This window comes from Dermacentor albipictus, chromosome 1 (genome assembly GCF_038994185.2).
Source record: "Dermacentor albipictus isolate Rhodes 1998 colony chromosome 1, USDA_Dalb.pri_finalv2, whole genome shotgun sequence".
NCBI classification, from domain to species: domain Eukaryota; kingdom Metazoa; phylum Arthropoda; class Arachnida; order Ixodida; family Ixodidae; genus Dermacentor; species Dermacentor albipictus.
This window is the reverse complement of record NC_091821.1, coordinates 253422460-253445866: the sequence shown is the minus strand read 5'-3', so window position 1 is coordinate 253445866 and position 23407 is coordinate 253422460. Positions and strand designations below refer to the sequence as shown.

General features: G+C 46.4%; 1 long non-coding RNA gene across 1 annotated transcript; it reads right to left on the bottom strand.

The window, feature by feature from the left end:
- Window positions 1–5488: 5488 nt before the first annotated feature.
- On the bottom strand, window positions 5489–22516 carry LOC135901397 (uncharacterized). Its single transcript, XR_010564119.1, has 3 exons — window positions 22419–22516; window positions 17402–17452; window positions 5489–5613 (listed from the first exon to the last, which is right to left on the bottom strand). It is a non-coding gene; the product is annotated as an uncharacterized lncRNA (long non-coding RNA).
- Window positions 22517–23407: the final 891 nt, after the last annotated feature.

Here is a 23407-nt window from a genome sequence, read left to right as displayed (position 1 = left end):
ATTAAATAATCTTATGCCTCTTAAATCTGCAGGCGCATAAGTTGTCACAACACACCGCTGAATAAAGTACCATATATTTGAGGTTGAACTCTCGTCTGATGCTCTCGTTTCGTGCGCTTGCTTGTCCCAGTGTTGAGTCGTTCGCCATCTTGTTGGACCTTTCGCGCTTGTCTGGTGCTCTAAAGGAGTTAATAATTGACAGAAGGACTACAGCTGCACATATTTCATCCATATCTGATGCTCCTTCACAAATCGATTTGCCTATCTAATCAGCTAGACGCCATTTATGCCATTATATATTAAAGCATGTCAAACGTACAACAAGAGGCAAGCGTAAGGCGTTTGTAAACGGTTGTTTTTATTTATTTTTTATTTTGAGCATTCAATTCTGAAATGTACAAAATATTACGCCACCCCGAACGCACAGATTGAATTACTTGGGTATTAGTCTGAGGATGACTGTGAATTTCAATCAGCTGGCTCTTGTTGTGTGTCGTTGTGTGCCCCCCTCCCTTAAAGAATAAAACATCCTGGCTACGCGCCTGTTAGAACCTAATGTATTCCAGACTGTTGGAACACTGAGGATTCTTGAGCATGGCTGCACTGAAGTACAGCTTGGTAAAATGCACCACCTTATATGCTTTCCTTATTATTTTAACATCAACTCTTTAGCGGCTTTCTGGGCGCCATACGAGGGTGCGGGAGCGAAAAAAAGAAATGTGACGAGTATACAGCGCGGTGTCACTTACTGCAGCTGCTCAACGCGTCATTTGAATCAGACGCCCATCTTGGAGAGAAGTGCCAAATATTCTCCCGCGCATGCTCCAGAAATAGCCCTTGCGGGCTCTGCGGCCGCGCCACCACTCGTGCCCAATGCCAGGCATGCGAACCGTACGGCTTAACCGCACCGAGCTTCGGTGGGCACGAGCGCCGCCAAGAGCCAGCCGTCCTTTCCGTGTGCTCTCCTCCGGCCTCGCTGCTTTTCTCCAACGGCCTCCGGTAACATTACCCCGGCTTGACGCCGCATGCACTCTCGTAAATTAAACGGCGGCGCTCTTCTAATTGCCGATGCTCGAGAAGTTTTAATTCCAGCCACGCATCCGGCACGCAGCCGCTCCCGAAAGCGGTTCTCACGAAGTGCCCAAAGTGTTTTTGCGGCCTTTTCTTTTGCGCGCACGCGCGCACCCTGTGCGACCAAAGGACGAGACAGGAATGCGAGCGACCCCGGGCGCGCTGGCGCATCGCGGGAGACAAGCGAGACGCAGCGCGAGCGAAGCGCGCTTTCGCGAAAACACCGCCCTCGAGCTGCAGCCGGAGCGACGCGCGTTCTTCCATTCATCGCGCAGGAAAAAGAAAACGCGCGCGCGCACTGCAAGAGAGGGCAAGCCCACACAGACGATCTGCGTACACATAGACCAAAAAAAAAAAAAAGAAACTCCTAGCTCCGTCGCTGCACAATGGAGAAGAAGAAGAAGGAGGAGGACTCGCCGCGTTCACAGTTGCTGCGGGGGAGGGGAGCGCATATTTCCGCTATCTATGCGCGCCGAATCGATTCTCTGGTCGCGCGCGAGGCTGAAATTCACCACCTCTTTCGAAATCTTCCGCCGCCGCAAACGAAGAGGGGTTGGAAGGCGAGTCTTCATTTCCGACTTCTATTAGAGACCGACGGTCCCTCACGCTGCAGCCGCAGATGAAGGCCGACCACCGCTCATGTTTCTTCATTGGCGGCTCTGCATGCTCTGCAGCGCTAAGAACGCAGATTCCGCGCTGCATGCATTATAAAGAAAGAGAGAGAGAGACAGAGCTGGTCTGGCAGCGAAAAAGAAATATATGTATATTTAAAGCTGAAGTTTTATCTACTTATTCCGTGCGATCCGAAATCGACCAACGACTCTCATGATGTGGGCGTCATAGCTGGCTTTGTGAAGAAGGCACGCTGCGCAGCGCGCTCTACAAGCACGCATCAGGAACAGCTTACGCAAGCGGCGATAGATGCCGTCATTTTCTAACGTGGAGCGTTGCCGTAACTTTGAAAGAGGCGGGCGAACAATCGGGAAAACCGTGTCCATGAGGAAGGGAAAAGAAGGTGAAATGACCACGATCATATCTCGACCGGATTCTTGTACTCAGTCTGAATGCGAGATATCGCAGCGTTGTCGAAAAGTTTATTCAACGCACTGGAGTAAACAACTCGTAGAAAAGGTAACACAGGGCCAGAAAGATTTGAAACACTCTTTGGGTAGATTTCTGAACCAACTAAAAGAATATCTTACCAAGAGAACAATCGGAAACCACGTGTTCGTCAAGACACGTGAAATGCTGGAAGCGCTTATCTGTTATACGCGTATACACATAGCTGGAATTACGCTGCGGTTGCGTGCGTCAGCATACGTTATGTTTGCACTTCTAAAAACTTTATTCTGAAACACCGTATTAGTTGGGATGCTTGAAAGACTTTCCGCTTCTTCTTGTTTCCTTCCCTCCTTTTTTAAGCATGCTGCATGCGCACGCAATGCTTTGAATTTCATATTGAACAACAACAAAAAAAAATATTGTATTTGCACAACCACGAAACACATAAATATAATACAGGCGTATACAAAACGGAGTAATAAAATTTCTTTCCTATGTAGACAATTCGATCGTATATACGTACTTTTACTTATAGCCACCTAGCATACCATGCCAAATTTACTTAAAAAAATAGTAATAAACAGTTGCGTAGCCTTTTTCCCTCCTGAAAGGCCGGCATCGATCCGACAAGCGCCAAAGCCCTAGAAGAATACCGCTGCTTGGCTTCTGTTCAGCTGGGTTTCTAATCAGCTCACGTCGAGTGTCAGATGTTAACGGCAATCTTATTGTACCTCCGCGTTCCTCTGTGGTTGTTAACACGCAGAAAAGCCAAGAAGGGCTCGAAGCAGCAAGAAATGACAGCACAGGAGAAGGGGCTCTCGTTGCTGTTTTTTTTTTCTTTTTTTTTTCTGCCATCGTCTTTGGCATCCGACCCGCTGAGAGGCGTCCGCGTACGTAGCCATCAGGCATGCAAGCATCGCACATCATCGAAATTCAATACGGAACTGCTCGAGAAAACGCGATTCCACGCGGCCTCTTTCCCTGCGCTCCTCATCTGAGCGCTGTTTCTGCATACGCCACCCATTTTTCTCTTTCCTCTTTCGGATGCACCGCGCCACGTCGTGTTCGGCAGCTGGCACCTCGCGTCGATGTGTGTAATGGCAGAGAAGCGCTCGATGCACTCGCTCGGAGAGCACAGCTTCGCGTGCACCGAGGAGACTGCGCGGCGTGTGAGAAGCCACGGCGCCTAACTCGGGGTAAATGTTCTCTCGCACGACGGTCGGGTACGCCCCGCAGGAGACGTGCTCGTACAGCCGACTGACAACGTGGAAACACTGTGCTGGCGCATTGCAACGTGCTCGGAATAAAGAAAGAAAGAAAGAAAGACCCACCCAAATTTTAGTACAGTCACAAGACCTATTAACTTGGAAACGAAACTGGGTACATTTTTAAGTTTGTATTCTATTCCTTTTTTTTTCTTGCAGGTTACTATTCTCGCAGTGAAAACTGTACTTTCTTCACATCAAGTGTTTAATTCCCCAATAGTGCCGATATTTCGTTTCACATTTCCGCTGTTCCTTACACTGTGACTGATGCCTACTGTGCTCGCAATAGGTTAGCATTTTTTGCGTAAGGTCAGCGCTTCTGCATTACTGCAACCCTCATGTCTGAACCTAATCCAGGCATTGCATCTGGTACCTGCCATTACCAAGACATCAGGTCTCCTTCGTGCTTCACCATCTCGGCCTGTGATCGGCGGGAGCTGGGAATATAGATGTATCGGTGCACCATGAGCATGAACTACTTAGCGAAATATATCTTGAAACAGGAACAGAACCTTAATTGAATTTCCAGATCGCACATGCAAAAAAAAAAAAAAAACGTTCTAGTGTTGTTAGGCCATACCTTCAAAGCTGCAAGCAGCCTCGGCTCCCACACAACGTCTAGCAGCGACAGCGCCTGCCTGCAACTTCTGAACAACAAAGGGAAACCAGACGAAACGGTAGATATTTCGTAAACGAGGTATGTTTTCACAAACCCTATAGCATCGGCTGCTCTGGGATACAAATCTTGTTTCTGGAAAGCCGCGCCTGTTTTACGTTGACTGCTTCTACTTCCCTAAGGAATGTTCGCGCACGCGCCGTTAGCGGAAACCTGCCTTATTTTACCGATGGTCTGAGGAAAGTTGCGAAATTCCCGGCGTCGCGTCGATCACATTCGGGACTCAGATAGTATTTCCACGTTTTGCAAGATTCTTTTAGCTTTCCGAGGGTTCCCAGCACATTCGCAGAGCTTTTCGCGTCATGGCTCTTCAACAACCAAGTCACTATACAGTAAAACGCTTTATCGTTCCAAGAGCCTCTCACGTGTGGCAAGAGCTATATATATATATATATATATATATATATATATATATATATATATATATATATATATATATATATATATATATATATATATATATATATATATATATATATATATTCATGGTAGCGTTTCCCTCGCGTACACGAATTTAAACTTTCCTTAACCTCATCTGATGCAGGATATAATTCCCTCAGCTCAAAAGCGGACGGCACCATCAAGCAATGTTTATTTGTTTAGGGCAGGGGCTTGCAGAATATTGTTAGTCATTCGAAACGCGTTATTTCGGCTGATGAAAAAGCGATGATCCAAAGTGGGTTATTTACATAAGAAAAACACAGAATGAAAATCTGATAGCAAACAAAGAGGCTTTTTCGGTATGTAGTTCCACGTCTCCCATGCGAATAACGCATTGCGCCTCCACTAATGTGAGCTACCTCGAAAGGATTATAGTACCCGATGGTAAACTTTTAGGAAACATAAACAGGTTCCTTTCCGGCAAAACTACACGGCTTTCGAGTTTCTTTCTTCTTGCAAGTGGATTATGTTCCCTTCCACTTGAAGAAGAATATGTGGGCATCTTGCACTAGTGGTGCAAGGCTGGGTCACAGCGGAGCTAGTTCCGGCTCTTGCTAACTGTTGCTTAGCAAAAGGCCGCCGCCTTGGCGACGGGCAGGATCGGCTCTCTTTCGTCGGTCGCAGTCCCGCTGAGCCGCGCGCCGAGCTTCCTTGTAGGCGGCTTCTCCCTCTTGGCTCCCCCTTCTACTCTGTTTCTCATTTTATCCCTCTTAACCCTTCCCCCTGCGCAAGGTAGCCAACCGGAACTACCTCTGGTTAACCTCCATGCCTTTCTCTGCATTATTTTCTCTCTCTCTCTTTGGCTTTCTTGGCTGGCCCCGTGGTTGCTGTGCACGCGCGTTCACAGGACGGGAGTGGCGACACGTCTGTCGGCGCGCCGCTAGCTCAGAGCTTTCTAGCATATCAGTGACGTCACGGCTAAGCGAACACTTGCTTCTCCCCGGCTAGGGAGAGGGAAGGCGAAGCGCACGCATGCCGCGGCGAGGCTGCGCCCTACGCACGTGTGTGGTGCGAGGAAGCTGCGCGGCTCGGCGACGCACAGTTGAGCAGAGTTTTCCGTCGGCACGAAACGGACTTACGAAAATCTTGACAGCTCCGCTGTGAAAAGAATCCGGAGAATATGTTATCAGGCGCGTTCGGGATAAGTTTCAGACCCCGTGAGTGAAGCTCAGTTTTAACCTTATCCTTCAGAAAGAACATCAGTAAAGGGAACAACCAGGAGTAAACGTGACAACGGCACTCTCTGAACAGCAGGGCGCTCACCAGGACATTGTATAAAGGACAAAAAGCGCAGCGGCAGTGCCATAGTACGCGTAGCTACGCACTTTCCTGGAACGAATTAAAGAGTGTCTACGATCTGTGAAGATTTCAGTGATTCGATGCAACTGCATTCATTACCAGGCTGTCAGCCGAAGCTTTAACCGAGGGACGTTCTCACAGACTTCACAGTTCGCACACCCAAGGTAAGGGTCCGCCCCTCGTCTGCGTATTATGCAGCGACAACTTTTGACGGTTTCGTAGCCTGCGTGTTCCGCGAACTCAAACTGTTCTGAGAAGCATCGCGTTTACTACTAGTCATATCAAGGTTCACTGCAGGGAATTGCAGACAAGGTTCACAGCGTTTTCTCAAAAAAATGCCGCAACCTCGGGTTTGCTATACCGTTTCAATGGTTCCCCTCGTATGCAGGCGCAGCGGGAAACGATGTGATTGATCGACACGTTCGCGGTGAATTGGACCTTAGGACAACAAATAAGGCTAGTACAGATCCTCCACATCTTTTAAAAGAAGCCATCGCCAATAATTATCAGTGTTTATCGTCCCCGCCTAACCAATCCTGGGGCACAGAGGAACTGAGGAGGCCAGCGGCGTCCGTACTGTATCGCCTCCGCAACGGGGTCAGGGCGTACATGGCCAAACAAGGTCCGAATTGCCGTGTCGCCCTTGCGTGAGATCTGCAAGTCTCAAGGAGACACTGAACGTTATTTGTCGCGGTGTCCTAGACCCACCACACAGCGCAACTCTTTGAAACGTTTCAGCGTTGAGGCGCTCCACATGCAAATGTAGACGTGTCGTTTACGAGAGGACGCTGGAAATCCAGGCGTAAGGTGTTCCAGCTCCTGCAGAAGCTCTTAGTGATGTGGGCTTAGTTTGTGGTTGATAACATTTAACGGACTCACTTCGGGGAATTGTGTCGAGGGGGGGGGGGCGGCATCGTGCAGTGGATGGCTCGAAAGGTCAACGGCTTGCGTTACGTTCTGCATCGCCTGCGCGCGTCAGTTTGTTCACCCGTCTCGCGCGGCACTTTGACTGAGGATACACCACTGAACGACGTCCCCATAAATTTTACGTTTCTTTAAATTTAAACCATAGCGTTGTTTTGTGGCGTAACCTTAGAAAATAGACATAAAATCTAAAATAAAAATCTAAAATAAAATTAGTGCCCGTTAATTACCTGATATAAAAATTTAAATCCAGAAGCTCTATTTCTGTTAGTTAAATATAGTAAGTTTGCTCTCACTGTTAGATTGCGTACTGATGCTCGTAGAAAATTATAATCGATGAAACGAGCTCCCTTTCTTTGTACGCTTTCAATCTTATTCTCTCTGGTTGACGTGAACGGATCTCAAAGGATGAATGCATGGTCAAGTATTGGTAGTACTATGAATTTGCAGGCAAGCGAACGAACCCTAGGAGTTGAACGCCTGAGAACCCTTCTACGATAAAGGACGGTTTGTATTAGCCCTGCTTGCGACGTGACCAATATGCTTATTCCAACTAAGAGTGTTAGTGATACAGAGCCCCGGATACTTATAATGACGTACTTCGCAAAGAAAATTGTTATTTCAATAGCACCGGAATTGTAATGGCTCCTGTTCGTGTGTTCGTCATAAATGCGGTTTTCTCAAAGCATCTATAAAATTATATTACCATATCCACCATATCTTACTTGATAAAAATACGCTAAAAATGTAATTACGCATGAAGAGTCCTGCCGAATATCATCTGGTTCTAGCGACACGAATACAGGAAAGATATGTGATTCATATACACACTTGATATAGAGTAATAAAGTGTCTTCATTAATAAACGTAAAATGCATTGATTAACGTTGGGATTCTAACGCGAAATACAACTAAACCGCAAAAAGAATGACAAAAGCCTCAATGTGCCCTCTCAACGAATCCCTGCCAAATCGCACTAAAATGCATGTACTAACCATCATACCTGCGCTGGCTGAAAAATAGCGGCATCATATTTACTGTTTATTATTATTATTATTATTATTATTATTATTATTATTATTATTATTATTATTATTATTATTATTATTATTATTATTATTATTATTATTATTATTATTATTATTATTATTATTATTATTATTATTATTGCGATGAAGACTTCCCTTAAGGCATAATGTATGGTGTGCATTATATGTGTGCTGTAAGGTCTGTGCTCTCTATGAATTCAAGCAGAGTTTTGTCGCATTTGTTGTTATGCACCCAGCCATCATAGCTGCTACTGATTCTCTAGCGGAGGTTAGCTTGCAGCAGGAGACGAGAGCGTTCATCTTGCAAGCCTGTACAAGTACATGCGATGCCCCTCCACCAGCTTTACTAGAGTATATGTAAAAAGATTATGCAAATTGAACGCACACACTGAAATCTATGTCAAGTGAATATTTCGGGAAACGGTTAGTTAAATACTATACAACCGTTGACCTCCTGAACAGCGTTTTGCAACTTAGCGATTACGTGCCTGCCAGGCAAAAGATCAAGACGCGAAGACTTCGACCACGCGACTCACACGACCGCACGTTACACTGTCTCCGGCATCCGCTCACTTCGCTATGACACAATTTCCGGGGTGGACCTGCCGTGTACATTGAGCTATCTGCCGACTCAGTCCAATTTACTCGGCGAGAAACCGACCATGCAGATGCGCCAAACTTTGGGAAAGAAGGCATATGAAGCTTTGCTTTAATAAACAAATTACGCGCTTAATGGCGCATATTTGTAGCAGTTAGGATAGTTCGGTATAGTTTGTTCTTTCACTGCGTAATTCTGTAGAGAATAGATCCGGCAACCAGCACATTTGTAGGGGTAGTACAGATGTGGCTACATAAAAGGGCCGAATAGTTATACGAGTGCGGTTCTGTGCGTAAGCTACTCGGTTCACAGCTCACACACGTACAAGGGAAACGTATTGCAGATCCCACGTGCTGTGAGAATCGGTTAAAGGGCCCCTGAAACGGTTCGGACAAATTTTGTAGGCGCGTAGGGTACAGCTTAAGTAGAACATTCGCACCACAGTTTAAGTGAAGCGTTACGTATTAATGGAGCTGCAAGCCATTAGAAGTTACCCTCCTCCCTAACTATGCTTTTCCTCCTCAACTCGCTCGCCGAGCGAGCGGCGCTAAGCTCCGCCTTCACTGGTTCAGCGTCACGATGCGACGTCACATCGTTCACTTCCGGTTGTTTAGGAGCACGCCCCCTCCCGCGCGAGACCTCTCCGCTAGCCGCTTGGCCGTCGACCGAGAGCTATCGAAGCAGCGTGCGTTGCGAGCATTCTGTCGTAGCGCCGAACGTGTCCGGTACTCCGCTAAAAACAGGCAAGCTGGTCATTTCGGCAAATGACTGGAGGCATAAACTCAAGCTGATGAAGGAACTTTAATGTAGACGTACGTGAGCAGCCTGATCGGTCTGCACGGTCCAGACACTTGCTGGCGCAGCGCTTAACCAGTCAAACAAAGCGCTAATTTTGCTCTAACCAAGTGTAAAGCATTTTAAACATTTATAAATCAACGTGTTGATGATTACACTCCTGCGAAAAATACACACCAGCAGCAAAGAATACACTTCGTTGCTGCTACTGTGTATGGTTGAGCTCTGTGCCACCAGGTGGCTGCACCGTGCAGACAGTTCACATTTGCCCTTCTGCTCATCTCGTGGCTCATCCCGGCACAGTCAAGCGGCCAGACCCTGTCCTCTTGCGTTTGCCCTAATACTGGACTCGCAGTTTGCAGGTCGCTAGGTTTGCAGTCCACAAGGCAACAAAGTCAAATCATAGTGCTCGCGAAAAGACTGAGACCGACTCTGACCGCGGAGCTCTCGTCAAAATGGAGTACGTTGTAACACAAGCAGACGACACTTGCTGTGTGCCGGAAGTGCTGAAGTGTACTAAAAACTATTCTTGTGTATTCTTTTTAAGTTATTTTCTTTTTACAAAAACAAAGTAACTAACATTCCAACTATTACGAGCATCATTTGTTCACCATAAAGTTGGAAAAATTGTCGACCACGCGCCCTGGTCAGCCAATCAGATAGCTCGCCCATGTGACGTAATATGGGTTATTTGCATCATATGGGTAGGGGCGGCTTAAAATTCCGCCGAGCAGTGCGTTGCGATCGGCAGCGATGTGTATTTTTAAAACCTTATAATAAATTACACGCTTTACGCAGAGCACTTAGATGCATCAATTAATGATCAGGAGAACCTACTCTAACGACTCAGTACGTTTGTAGAAAATCGCCAAAATCGTTTCAGGGTCCCTTTAAAGCGAAGCTTTCATTACTTTTGCGATATATATATATATATATATATATATATATATATATATATATATATATATATATATATATATATAACTTTATTGTGGTGAGGCACGGAAAGGGGTGGATCCCTGTGGTGAGTGGAGCCTTGAGTTCAGCGCCCCAGCGGAGGTGGCAGCACTTTTGTTTAACGACCATTTGCAAGTATAGAGCACACAACCGAGTTGGGCACATTTTCACGGGAAGCGCCTAGCTTAACATAACGTTTTGGTGCTCAATTTTTGGGTATAATAATCGACAGCTGCCTTTCGTGGAGCATCCATTAGGAGTATCTGAAAAAAAAAAAACTGTCGTCAACTGTCCATGTGCTGAGATTGATGAATATCAATCATTAGCCTGCACTTCCCATCATTCCCATGATAGTTGAACTATCGCAGCGCCAGATTACCGTCTAGTTATAGTAACATCAAACTCTATGATTACGACCTAATGACGACGACTGAATGAGCATGACGGTATGATGACGACTGTATGACGACGATGCAATTACGACGATATGACGGCAAAGGCGGTGTGACGATGATGGCATGACGACAGCCGGATGACAAAGCTGGAATTATAATAGAACGACCCCGCCGGTATCGCGACGGTGGTATGGCCGCGAATGCAGGACGACGACGACTGTACCAGACGGCGTAACGACGTCCAAAGAACGACCGCGACGGTATCACGACGGCGGTACGACCACGAATGCACGATGACGACTCTATGACGACGAAGTAATTACGGTGGCATGTTCACGATGGAATGACGACAGCGTGATGACAACGGAATGACGACGACGAAATAAAAACGATGCGATGATGATGACGGTGTGATGACGGCGGTGCGAGGACGACAGAATGAAGACCGCGGAACGATGACGAACGATGGAATGATCCCGAAAGAATGAAGGCGCTGAAATTACGACCACGGAATGAGGACGACTCTATAACGAAGGCAAAATGACAATGATAGAACGACCATGACGGCATCACGATGGCGGTATGATCACAAATGCACCACGACGACTGTACGACGACGACGCAATGACGACGATGTCACGAGAACGGCGGCATGATCACGTCAGAATGACGACAGCATGATTACGGCGGCGTCATGACGACTTTATGATAATGGCGGAACGAAAGCGAAGGGAAGGTGATAACGGTGTGACGATGCTGACATGATGACGATAGACTGAAGACTGCGGAACGATGAGGACGGCAGTAAAAAAAAAATGAAAAGATCACAACGGAATGGAGGTGATGAAATGACGAAGTCGGTATAGCGAGGACGGCACGATGACGACGGCGTGTTTGTGTTGGAAGCTCACTTATGCGCTTGGATAGATTACCTGCTTCCCCGCGCCACCTCGCACTATATGCGGTGCCGGTTGGCATTATGTCCGTTGCCCGACAATTGTGCAATCGGACAATCGAAGTATGTCTCGTATATCGACAAGTTTATCCGCCGAGGTAAGGACCGACCCAGCAGCAGCAGCAGCAGCTGCAGAAGCCCCGCCAAACTCGACAGGTTAGAAAAAGAAAGCTTCACTTTAAAAGGGCATGAACTATTCAGCAATACAGCGGCAGGAGCAGCAGCACTCAGCAGCAGCACCTACCGTCGACAGGAGAGGAAAAGCATGAAGGTTAACCAGAACGAAAATCCGTTTTGCACCCTACCTTGGGAGGTGGAGGAGGGGGATGCACAAAGAAATGAAGGAAACTCTCGGAGGGTTTGCAATGAAAGCGTTGCTTTGTAAAGGAATATGAGGCAGCCTCTGATTTTGTCATGGAGTGGCAAAATTTTAATTTCCCAGGTGAGTGAAGCAATAGCAGCTTTTTCTATCGCAATGTAAGCAGCATTTAGGCGAGCTATGTTTGCTAAATATCAGTGGCACTAAACGTCCGCAGCAGCGCACGACTAATCTGCGCTCGATTTGCATCTGAAATCTAGCTTTGTATGTATAGTGCGCCCCTTTGACACAACGCTATAATAGCCCGGGTCCAGGTCGAGTACATACGCTTTTGGGGAGAGCCAGTGCAGGCGCAAAGGATTGCGATTAAAAGGCTATGCGTGTATATAGATAGCTTATCTCAGCCTACAAGCCCAGGGCATACGAACTGAGAGCAGCGCCTTGTCCTGTCTTTGTTCCTTCTTAGTGTGCTGTCACGGTTGATGCATCATCTTTTGATAAGCATACGGCAAACCGTCGCAGAGCTATATGCCATCTTACGGGACCATCAAGGTTGCTTTGCCATTTGTTGTGCAAACATATTCTTCTTTTCTTTTTTAAGGTAACTGCATCGTTGCTACAGGCCTACACGTATAGATGACAATGAAAATTACAAAATTGGACTTTTATTCTAGTATTCAAATACATAAGTCACAGAATCTCCCGGACAGTAATACGAATAGAAAGGAAGGAAGGAAAACAAGAGGTGAAAGCCAGAGATGTTAACCAGATTAGGTGCCCGGTTGGCTACTCTGACCAGGGGGATGGGGTATGAGGCAAAAAACATAAGAAAACGAGAGAAAAAAAAACAGAATACTAAAACAAAAGGAAAGCATCAGTTTGTACATTCTATCAAAGAGCGTGTACATACTTCTTGATTTATGTGTGAATTTGCTCATGACACAACTAGAAAGATCGATGCCCCGGCCGCTGGGCATGAACTGTGCTAGGACAGTGCGTGAGCGTGACTGATATATTATCATGCAAATGATTTGGGTGGGCCACCTATCACACTGTCACAGCGTTTCATTCCGTCTAACGAATGTTGACAATGGCTGGGCGTGCGGATTACCTCTAGCAGGTTCTGCCTCGAAGCCTGTCGTCATCGCTCTATAGACAGTCGGCGTCCCCGAAATACTGCCTTAAGGCCTAGCATGTGTCGTACCTGGTGAGATGGGCACGGAGACACGCCTGCTTTGGACAAAACGGCGGCTCGACAATACCCCTAGCTCCGGTGATGAAAGCGCGCCCCTCTTGAACCGCCTCGGGGCACGGGCAGAAGGCTTTGTTTTTCCTCAACTCTGCGAGGAACAGCGAGGCGGGTGAGAATGTCTTGTAGCGTTGCACCATGGGTCCGCGGACATGGACCTTCTAATGAAACGTCAGGCCTCTCAGAGGCAAACCAATAATCAAGTGTCTGCTCAGGCGCCAGTTACTGGCCTGCGGCAGCGCTGCTCACGACGCCAAGCTCTCTCTGCGCGCACGTAATTAGAGCAGCAGTGCCGTTCCCTGCGGACGCAGCAGCAGTGGGGCTGCGGCTGACGCGGCTCGTGCCGCCGGCTCTACTGGGGTGCCGCGGGGCTAATTTTGCTCCTGTGCCAGCACTGCGCTTACGTCCGGCCCTTCGTATCGCGAATTCTGTACACAAACTACCGATTTCGGGCGTGCAACGCTACGCATCCCGTTTTTGTGCTACGTAATCTGCCCCTTGTCGTTAGGGGAAGTTTTGCTGCCGTGCTTTCTTTGGGTCCGTAAGGACCGAAATACATGATGCCGCGGCAACGCATCGCTGGCCAATCATCCCATGAAGCGCAAAATCCGGCGAGCGTCCGGCGTTAACATCCGATGGCACCAAAACCAATGTGACCAAGTGATGACGTCACGTTCCCGGCCCTGGACCTGCAGCGGCCCACACTGCGAAATCCCACGGTGAATTATAGTGAAGTGACTTAAAATTAGAACAGGTTAGAGTAAGCTGACGTAAGGTGGAGTAAAGTGAATTTTGGTGGAATAAGGTTTGTACAAGTTAGTGGAAGGTGGACTAAGGTAGAGTTGTGAAGGACACCTTAACGTGTATGACGTGACGCATCATGGACATAACCAATTAATCAGAGAAGCCATTATGCTTTCGCATTCTAATCACGCGAGGATACTTAAGTGAGTGTCAATTTGTTTACGTTCCCGCGTATCCGCGAGGTCTACGTTTCCATGCAATAGCATGCCAGACACTGGCTTCACCAGCAGCTCCTTATTCTGCAAGGCAACGATGGCTCACTAAAACCCTGCGAACTCGGGGTGGGTAATAGGGTCGTAGCCCTGTCGCAAGAAGACGCACGCGTGTGTCACCTCGCGGAAAACCATAGCCAGAGACGGAATGATGCACCGCCGGAAAATTCTGCCCTCTTCAGGTGTGATTAAACGCTACCATACGCATGTTCCTTTGCTGCATGGAACTATCTACACGGGCCATACACGCGCAGGCGCTGTTCGCGATGGGACGTGACACTTGTTTACGTGTACATGCTCGCTTGGGAACAGCTCTGACGGTCCGCTTCCTGACAAACGGGCCGTAATGAGCGCCGGTTGCACACCTCTCAGACGCTCAGTCGCTATGGTGCAGTCACGTAGAATTTCGGTCGGCATCGGCGGCACTGCTGCCGGTCTTTCCGCGACGATGGCACTTCCATAGCGATAATACATGCCATGCGCATGTCACCACAATTTTGCCACAACAGGATAATGTAGTCAGCTTAATCATTTACACGAGATTGCGCTAGGCTTGTGAGTGCGCCGACGAGAGTCGCGATCACTGCAGAAAAAGAAGCTGCAGGGCTCAAGTGCACTCGCGAGGCACTCGAGAAGTGACATAAACGGTTAGTCACAGTTTTTTTTTTCCCTTAAGACAGCGAAAAACAAGGCCATTGCGAGAATTTTTTGGCTGCCGTCCAAGCGTTACTCATTGTGGCAGCATCTTCAAATGTTGCGTCAGACATCGGTAGTGATGCCTGTTCCGACGTTGACTTGCTCTTGCGATTCACCGCGACCTGTGCTTTACCCCAAACCCAACGTGCCTGCAAATACAAGCTATCAAATATTAAGGAGAAAAAAACTAAAGTATATACTACTTAACCAACGGGTTTGCGACTGCTGTTTAGCATTTAACACCCCTCAGATGTCGCCCATGTGCTAGCTTCCTATGATGCCGTCTTCGACTGAGTCAAAGAGCTTCATTTATGCTCGAGTGGTTCTTTGCCACGCTTATAGCGAACTTGCACAGTAGCTTACTACGTTTAAATGAATTTGTGGCATTTTTGTATCCTTATCAGTTGCGTTTTTAAGAGGTAAATTAGTGGCAGCTGAATTACTTTTTTTTACACATTAAGAAATAGCTTTCGTTAAATTTGTTCAAACAAAGAAGCAGCAAGCAGTGGTGCCTGTGGGAATGGTTTCTTGGTGGCGCAGGAACAGTGGACAACTACAGAGAAGCGACAGATTATATGAACTGTGACGCTTTTATAGAAGACCATACATTCAGAGTAGAAATGTTCACCAGCACAAAAACTAAGCGCTAGCTGTGTTGAGAAGGGTCACCATGCTCTGGAACAAAACCTGGTCTGAAGTCACACTCGGAAGAAGGAAAAAAAAAAAACCGCCACGCTTACGTACTGGTGCGCGCTAGCGATCCCCAGCCACATAGAAGAGACATGCCATACAAAAGCTTATGCGCGAACGCATATGCATAAATACACGCAACACACGCGCGCACGCACATACACACTCCCACGTTTCAAAAACGAAATAAATCTGTCCAGTAATTGTCACCAAACGTCGGACCGTTCGGTCCTGAGAGAGTTCCGAAGTAATGGAGTGACAAGCTAGATCGCTTTGCTATTGTTTCTGACTAGCCACGATCACGAAAGTGATCATTGGGCTCAGAAGCGCCCCCTACGAGAGTCTCATTGCAAATCTTGTATGTCGCAGCATTTCTTCGGACATTGTTCGGAAGCACCCATTATTAGGTCACACGTGCAGTATACAGTTCCCTGTCGATAATGACAGTGCATGCACAGCGTTAGCTGTCGTTGATCGTTAAGAACAGCCAATTGAGCCGGATATCTAGTGAGACAAGCTCAAAACTGCGCGCTAATAAAGCTACCCATCGGCTCACTTGTAGCCTCAGGATAAGATAAAAAAAAAGGAGATACATGTCCGAGAAATTCACTAAGAGCCAGGTGGAGCGAGCTCGATTACATAGTGCACACACGCGCAAATTACGCTTTTACTGTTCACAACCACGGCAGTTTTCGGGGTTCTCATTCCCGATTATGATCTCTGAATTACAGAATGATTTAGCTGCTGTTTCCTCGCTCAATGACAACAGTGCAGAAAGCACGTTGAAGCAGGGCCTCCTATATCAACAAGTTCCGATCCGCGGGTTGTTCTCCAATTACTGCCCACCCCCCTCTCCCTCCGGTTTCAGGCCACAATAAATAAACGTAGGTGAAGACGCAAAAACAAACTAAACAATGAGATTTTTATAAAGGTAAATACAGAAAGAAGAAAGAGGGAGCAGCCGCTGCGAGCGAAGTTCCCTTTCGTAACAGAGCTGTTCTTTATCGCAATGTCTGGGAAGCTTGGAAATGTTTGCTTACTGGTTCGCCTGAGCAGGGAGAACCTTGTAAGCTGTCGTGTGCGAGGTAGTATAGTGTATACTGCTTCACAGACCACCAGCGAGTTCGTCATGTTCTTTTCCAACAAAACTGGAATATCAGCTTGCCTTACCAGCAGCGTACTCAGGAGCCAGTAAGAGCTCTCGTAGTCGTAGTCGACGAAATCTGGCCGCGGCCTTGAATGACGCGTAAAAGGGAAGTAAGGTGACCTACTTCTGGTGGGGACGAAAGAATTTCTGGATGGATGGCGCGGGCCGCGCAATAGCGAAGTCGAACACGCTCTCCAGCAGAGCAGGGTATAGCGGGAAGTACGAACCTAATCTTCGGGCGTACGCAATCCCCATAGCTCCGCCTAAAAAGGGGAAAATGCAGCCAGGCCGTGAAGAAAACAAAACAACAACAAAAAATAAATGTGGAGGGAAAGAAACTCGGCGAAGAGAGGACGGCAAGAGAACCCTTCCCTGACACGCGACACCCAGCGCTTCCATTCGAAAGACCGCTCTTCACCAGCATCGGCCAGACTGCAAAAACAAGCCCGACCTTGCACAAGCCTCCCCCCCCCCCTCCCTCCGATACATCGGCGCACTCAACCAACTCGAAGTGCAAACAGAGTCCTCCACTGGTCGTGGCTGCACGGCTTCCCAATGGAACCGCTGCAGCTGTTGTCTCTGATTCCGTCTCGGTCAGTCCCAGTGTAAAAAGAACTGAAGAAATGCTAGAAGGGGACTCCATCTTTTTTGTCCCCGCTCTTTCTCTTCTCTTTATAAAATTTTACTTTTTTGCAAAAAAAATATGAAAGAGATAGAGACGGAGCTGTCTTCCCTTGTACCTATTTCTCGCGCCACAGAAGCAAACTGTAAAGCAACTGAAAGGGTTGTTCGTTTACCTCAGACAGCCGTGTGTGTTGATGCGAATCGGTTGACGCGAGGGCGGGGCGCTGAAACACAAGAAAAAGCAAGATATTGCAGCACTGACACACAGGGAATCAACGAAAAGAAAGGTTAGGTGTTGTCACAAATGTATTTCAGACCACAAAAAAAGAAAATATTATAATAACTTACGTTACGCCTATATGCGAAGGCCGGCGTGACCCGTGCCGACGACACAAAAAATAGAAATGTCAATTTTTTCGTTCATTTTATTAGATAAAAATATAATAATAATGAGAAGAAATGTCCAAACAGTTTTGAAGAATTTCTATGCAGGGCCCGTACGTAATCGAGCCGAGCTTCCGCAGCTTAGCCTCATTCACCGAACACCGAGGCTGTGGTATAACTTTCGCAGCATCTGACGGGCACATATAAACGCTAAGTAAATTGTGCCAAATTGTTACGTAATTACTGATACGTCGTTCAGAATAATGACTGAAAACGCATGTACTTGCCCGTTCACTCGAATTGTTTGTTTCGTCCTTTCCTGAGCCATAAACCGCTACGTCTTCTCGGAAATCAGCGATGAGCGTGACTGACCTCTCGACAAATTGTTACATACGTCACCGTAAAAAAAGTTCGGAAAGATGTACCTGCCATACCTTTCTTCGATTAGATAAAAGTGGTCCATTTTTCATATATAATTATTAATTTTATTTATTTTTATTTAGTACATACTGCAGATCAATCTGGTCCAAGCAGGACGGGCAATACAATTTACACAATATCTGTTTTGCACAAAAGGAGAACAACAACAAGAAAAGAAGCGTGGTAGTACCAGAGGAAAGAACACAAAAGGACAAACATCTAGTCATATAGTGCGTCATAAGGTTCTGTTAGGCTATTCCAGTCGGACACAGAACGCGGAAAAAAGGAAAACTTATAAATGTCTGTTCCTGCAAAGTAAGGGATTAGAAAGTGTGTTTGGTAATGTCGCCCAGGTCTTGTGGCCAAAGGGGAAAGAAACTGCGTCTGATCAATAGCCATTTTACCGTTAAGAAGTAAGTTTAAGAAATTCAAACGACATTTTTTTCTTCACGATTCAAGTAGCTCAATGTTGTTAGCTTTCATGAGCTCAGAAGGAGAATCAGTATACTTGAATTTGGAATAGATAAACCTGACAGCTTTCCGCTGAATCCTTTCTAATTTCCCAATGTTAAGCTTAGTACAAGGATCCCAAACAATAGAGCAATATTCAAGCTTAGGTCGAATGAAAGTGAAATAACTAAGAAGTTTGACATTAGGAGGAGAATTACGAAGTTTATGTCTTAAGCAACAAAGTTTGCGGAAAGCTGAAGAGCAAATGTTATCAATGTGCAGATTCCAAGAGAGGTTATTAGTAATTGTCACTCCTAGGTACTTGTAACTGGTAACCTGTTTCAAAGGAAGAGATGTCAGGTTATAAATATATTTTAGAGGCGTTTTCTTAAGGGTTACACAAAGATAAAGTTTTATCGGTGTTAACAGTCATGCCAAAGTCTGTGCACCACTTAGATACATTAATGAGATTAGAATTCAACTCAACGTGATTATGTACACCTCTGATTTCACGAAATAAGACAACATCATCTGCAAATAACCTAATTTGAGTTCCAGGAGTAATTACGGAGACAATGTCATTTATATATAAAAGAAACAGCAAGGGTCCCAGAACACTTCCTTGAGGCACACCTGATGTTACAGGAAAACTGCAGGAATCAAAACCGTCAATTGAAACAAACTGCGTTTGGTTATGTAAGTAATCGGAAACCCAAGAGACCGAAATGTCAGGAAGGTTAACATTTACGAGTTTATTGAGCAATTTATCATGAATAACTCTGTCAAATGCTTTACTAAAATCTAAGAATATCGCGTCAATTTGTCCGCAATTATCTATGCATGCTGGAAATGAATGTACTACCGTGACCAATTGTGTTGCAGTAGAGAAATTTCTTCTAAATCCGTGTTAAAAGCTTGAGAGTATAGAGTTTTCCTCAGGAAATTGAGTGATGCGTTTTGCTACAACGTGTTCCAATAACTTACAACAAGAAGATGTTAAGGATATTGGGCGATAATTTTCTAATAACAAATGGTCAGCTTTTTTATAGACGGGTATAACTTGAGCTGTCTTCCATTGATAAGGTAGCCTCGCACTTAATAGTGAACATCGAAACAAGATCACAAGAAATTTAGCGATAGTTTCGGCATAACGACGAAGAAAAATATTGGGCAAACCATCAGGAGCGCAAGTAGATTTTGTTTTCAGATTTAACAGCATTGCGACTACAACCTGATATGAAATAATATCAACCTGGGATGCTGAAAATGCCCCGTGACGCAGATTCATGGTTGTACTTGCCTTTGAAAACACTCTAGTAAGAGAAGTATTAAAATACTCAGCGATCACTTGTGGATCTGTAATAGAGATGCCATCAACCAAAACCTGCGTCACGTGCCTGTCAGCATTGCTCAAGTAATCCCAAAATTTTCTTGGTTCATTATTCATAAAGTTTGGCAAAGTTTGTTGTGAAAAAGAAGTCCTTAGACTCGTGCATTGCTCGTGTGAGAGAGTTTTTGATATCGTTAATGACAATAAGATTGGGAGTAGACCTTTTAGCCCGTTTTAGTTTCCGTTTCAAATGAATAATTTTTCGCGTTACCCAGGGTGTACGTTTATGCACTTTCTTTCGCTTGTTTGGTACGAACGTATTTAAACAATAATTGCACATATCAGCAAACTTTTTCCATAGAAAACATGCATTATGATGCTCTTCAGCAAAATCAATCAGGCAATTTTCCATATGTGCAATCACAGAAGCATCGTTAGCTGTGTCGTAATCTCTAAAATAGCGTATGCTACTAGTTTTATGAGAAGCAAATTTCACTAGGGGAATTGACATATATACAAGACAGTGGTCTGATAAACCTTCTTCAACTATGACAGTGTTTTCATTAAAATCCCGGTTTATAAAGGCCAAATCTAATATCGAGCAAGATGAACCGTGGATGCGAGTGGGCTGTTTGACAATTTGAACCAGGTCTTGAGTGAGCATAATGTCAAAGACAATATTCAAATTTTTGTTGAATTTGCTAGTTCCTTGCAGTCGCTCCCAGTCGACGCTGGGCAAATTAAAATCACCCAGCAACAAAACTTTCTTATTGCGACAGAAGTACATACATTCTCGCATTTTAATTAGGTAATCAGGAGTACAATCAGGTAGCCTGTAGCATGCTATCACGATGAAGCTATGACTGCAGCAAGATATATGTAAGTATAAACACTCAAGATCAATTAGAGACGGAGGTGGCGATCCACTGGAATCCGCAATATTAGACAGTACTAGATTAGAGGCGTCGAAGTTCGGAATTCCATTCATGTTTGGGTGCAAGCCGGAATCAGGATGTGCAGAAGCACCGAGGTTTCAGAATAGGCCACATACCGGTCGTACTTTGGCTTTTTGCACTTGCAGTGCCATTTCAACGACAACATGTAATAGAGAGAGAGAGAGAAACAGAAGAGAGGAAACGCAGGAGCTTAACCCAGACACACGTCCGGTTTGTTACCCTGGACTAGCGGAAGGGGACACGACGATGAAGAGGGAGAGCGCAGCTTCGCGCACGTTTGAAGGTGCGCACCGTGCCTATAAATGGACGCCAAGGCCTGTCGACTTGAGGCACTGCAATAACCCTTTCGTGTCTTTCTGCGCCACCGACACGCACAACCATGGCCCAAGAATCTTCGTTTCCGAAAACGGTCTTGATTCCAAGCGGTTCAATCCTGCCGGAGAGGTTCACGCTCGACGGCGTACCGGGGGCAGAGCCACAAAATGTGTACAATAGTTTCTGTTGTTCCACAAGAATCGCACATGGGCGTATCCCTCATTTGGATAGGTAACGAGTAGGTCTTTGTAAATGCCATCCCGAACCAGAGGCGGCAAAACAACGTTGCCTCAAAACGGGAAACTTTCGATGCCAATTGTAGGTTTAAAAATGAATCAAATGTGTGAAGATGAATATGTAATACAATAACAATAAATTAAAAGTTGTGTTCAGAAGCGTTTCGTTGCTGTTGTGAACGTATGAACATAAATAAATGAGAATATCAGCTGGTTCGCGGAGTTTGGCTTAAGATGCGGTATATTTTCAGTCAACTCAACGATTGTGCGCACGCCAGGCCAAACGCCCCCATGTAGGGTCTACGAGCCTATAAAGGACCAGAGATCTTAAGCGTAGCGGTGATTCATAGCTCACTCTTTGTGCGTGTGATGAGAGAAAGCGATAAGTTACATCATCAGCACTTGCATGCGAGCATTGCTCAGGAATATGGCCGGATGCGATGAACGCGGTGGCCGTCGCTTTGATGGGCGCCGTCATGTATACGTCAGCGTACATGTCGACGTACCCAAACGCATTGCGTACGTTGACGGAAAGCTTTTAGGTCTTCCTAAAGATCTTTTAAGGCAACCCGTTAGATTTGCATATAATATAGCGTATTCTATTCAAACGCAGCTTGGGTCTCGCGTACGTGCAGTGGAGACCACGCAATTACTGCAGGGTCTAGAAGAGCCTGGGTCCCCTATTCTAAAGCTGCGTGCCCCTTGATTAATAATCCTGATCGTGCGCGTACCGTGTGCACGCTCATTTAGCCACAGCAACCGTTCGCAAAAGCGACAAAAATCCTCTTTAAATTGCGCGCGGATATCGAGCTTTAAATGATGTCGTTCTGCTACGTTTAGAATAGTCGGTTCACAACAATCCATCCATTTGCAGTGGGTCGACGTTATTTCCAGGCAAAGAAAAGAAGTTTGCCCACTGCCTTTCTACGCTGCCGCGAGTGAGCGCAGCGCATTTCGCTATCCGGCGGCTCGCCAAGCTGATGCCTCGTTTATATTATTGTCTCAAAGAAAATACCAGGTGCTGGAGGCAGGCGAGGACGTAAATGGGTTTCTCGGTAAGTTCAGCAAAACGAGGAAGTATCAGGTTGATGAGTTTTACCAAATTGGACGGCACGGAAGCCGAGACAATGGCGTCCTGCTGCTGCACCGGAGATGAAATGGAACGGCCGCTTCCCCCCTGTCACCGTCACTACGAAGGAAGGCACGCTGCGAAAGAAGCGCGTGCGCTGCGCACGTGATGGCAACCACGGAAGGTCAGCTGCCGAAGAGGCAGCCTTGTCGGTCCAGTTCCGGTTTCCGCACTCTCCCACGCGTTTGAAAGAAGGAAGCCGCGTAAGTGCTTGTTGTCACGGTCGCTTTCGTCGGCGAGCTCGGCAAGAAAACAAAGCGCGACGGACACCATTTCCTTTCCTCCGACCCTCCCTGGAGCACAACTCAGCGGCGCAGTTCGACGTGAAAGCTTGAGAAAAAAGAAAAAAAAGTGTCAGCGTACACGGGAAGAATGATAGCGAATAACGCGGAAAGTATTTGCAAAGCTATATTCCAGTTTTGTCTTTTACATAGCGTCTCCGTCAACGAAATGCACAAGGTCACGGCCAAGTTGAGCTGATAAGTACTTGTTTGTTTGCCTTATTCGTTCGTTCGTTCGTTCGTTCGTTCGTTCGTTCGTTCGTTCGTTCGTTCGTTCGTTCGTTCGTTCGTTCGTTCGTTCGTTCGTTCGTTCGTTCGTTCGTTCGTTCGTTCGTTCGTTCGTTCGTTCGTTCGTTCGTTCGTTCGTTCGTTCGTTCGTTCGTTCGTTCGTTCGTTCGTTCGTTCGTTCGTTCGTTCGTTCGTTCGTTCGTTCGTTCGTTCGTTCGTTCGTTCGTTCGTTCGTTCGTTCGTTCGTTCGTTCGTTCGTTCGTTCGTTCGTTCGTTCGTTCGTTCGTTCGTTCGTTCGTTCGTTCGTTCGTTCGTTCGTTCGTTCGTTCGTTCGTTCGTTCGTTCGTTCGTTCGTTCGTTCGTTCGTTCGTTCGTTCGTTCGTTCGTTCGTTCGTTCGTTCGTTCGTTCGTTCGTTCGTTCGTTCGTTCGTTCGTTCGTTCGTTCGTTCG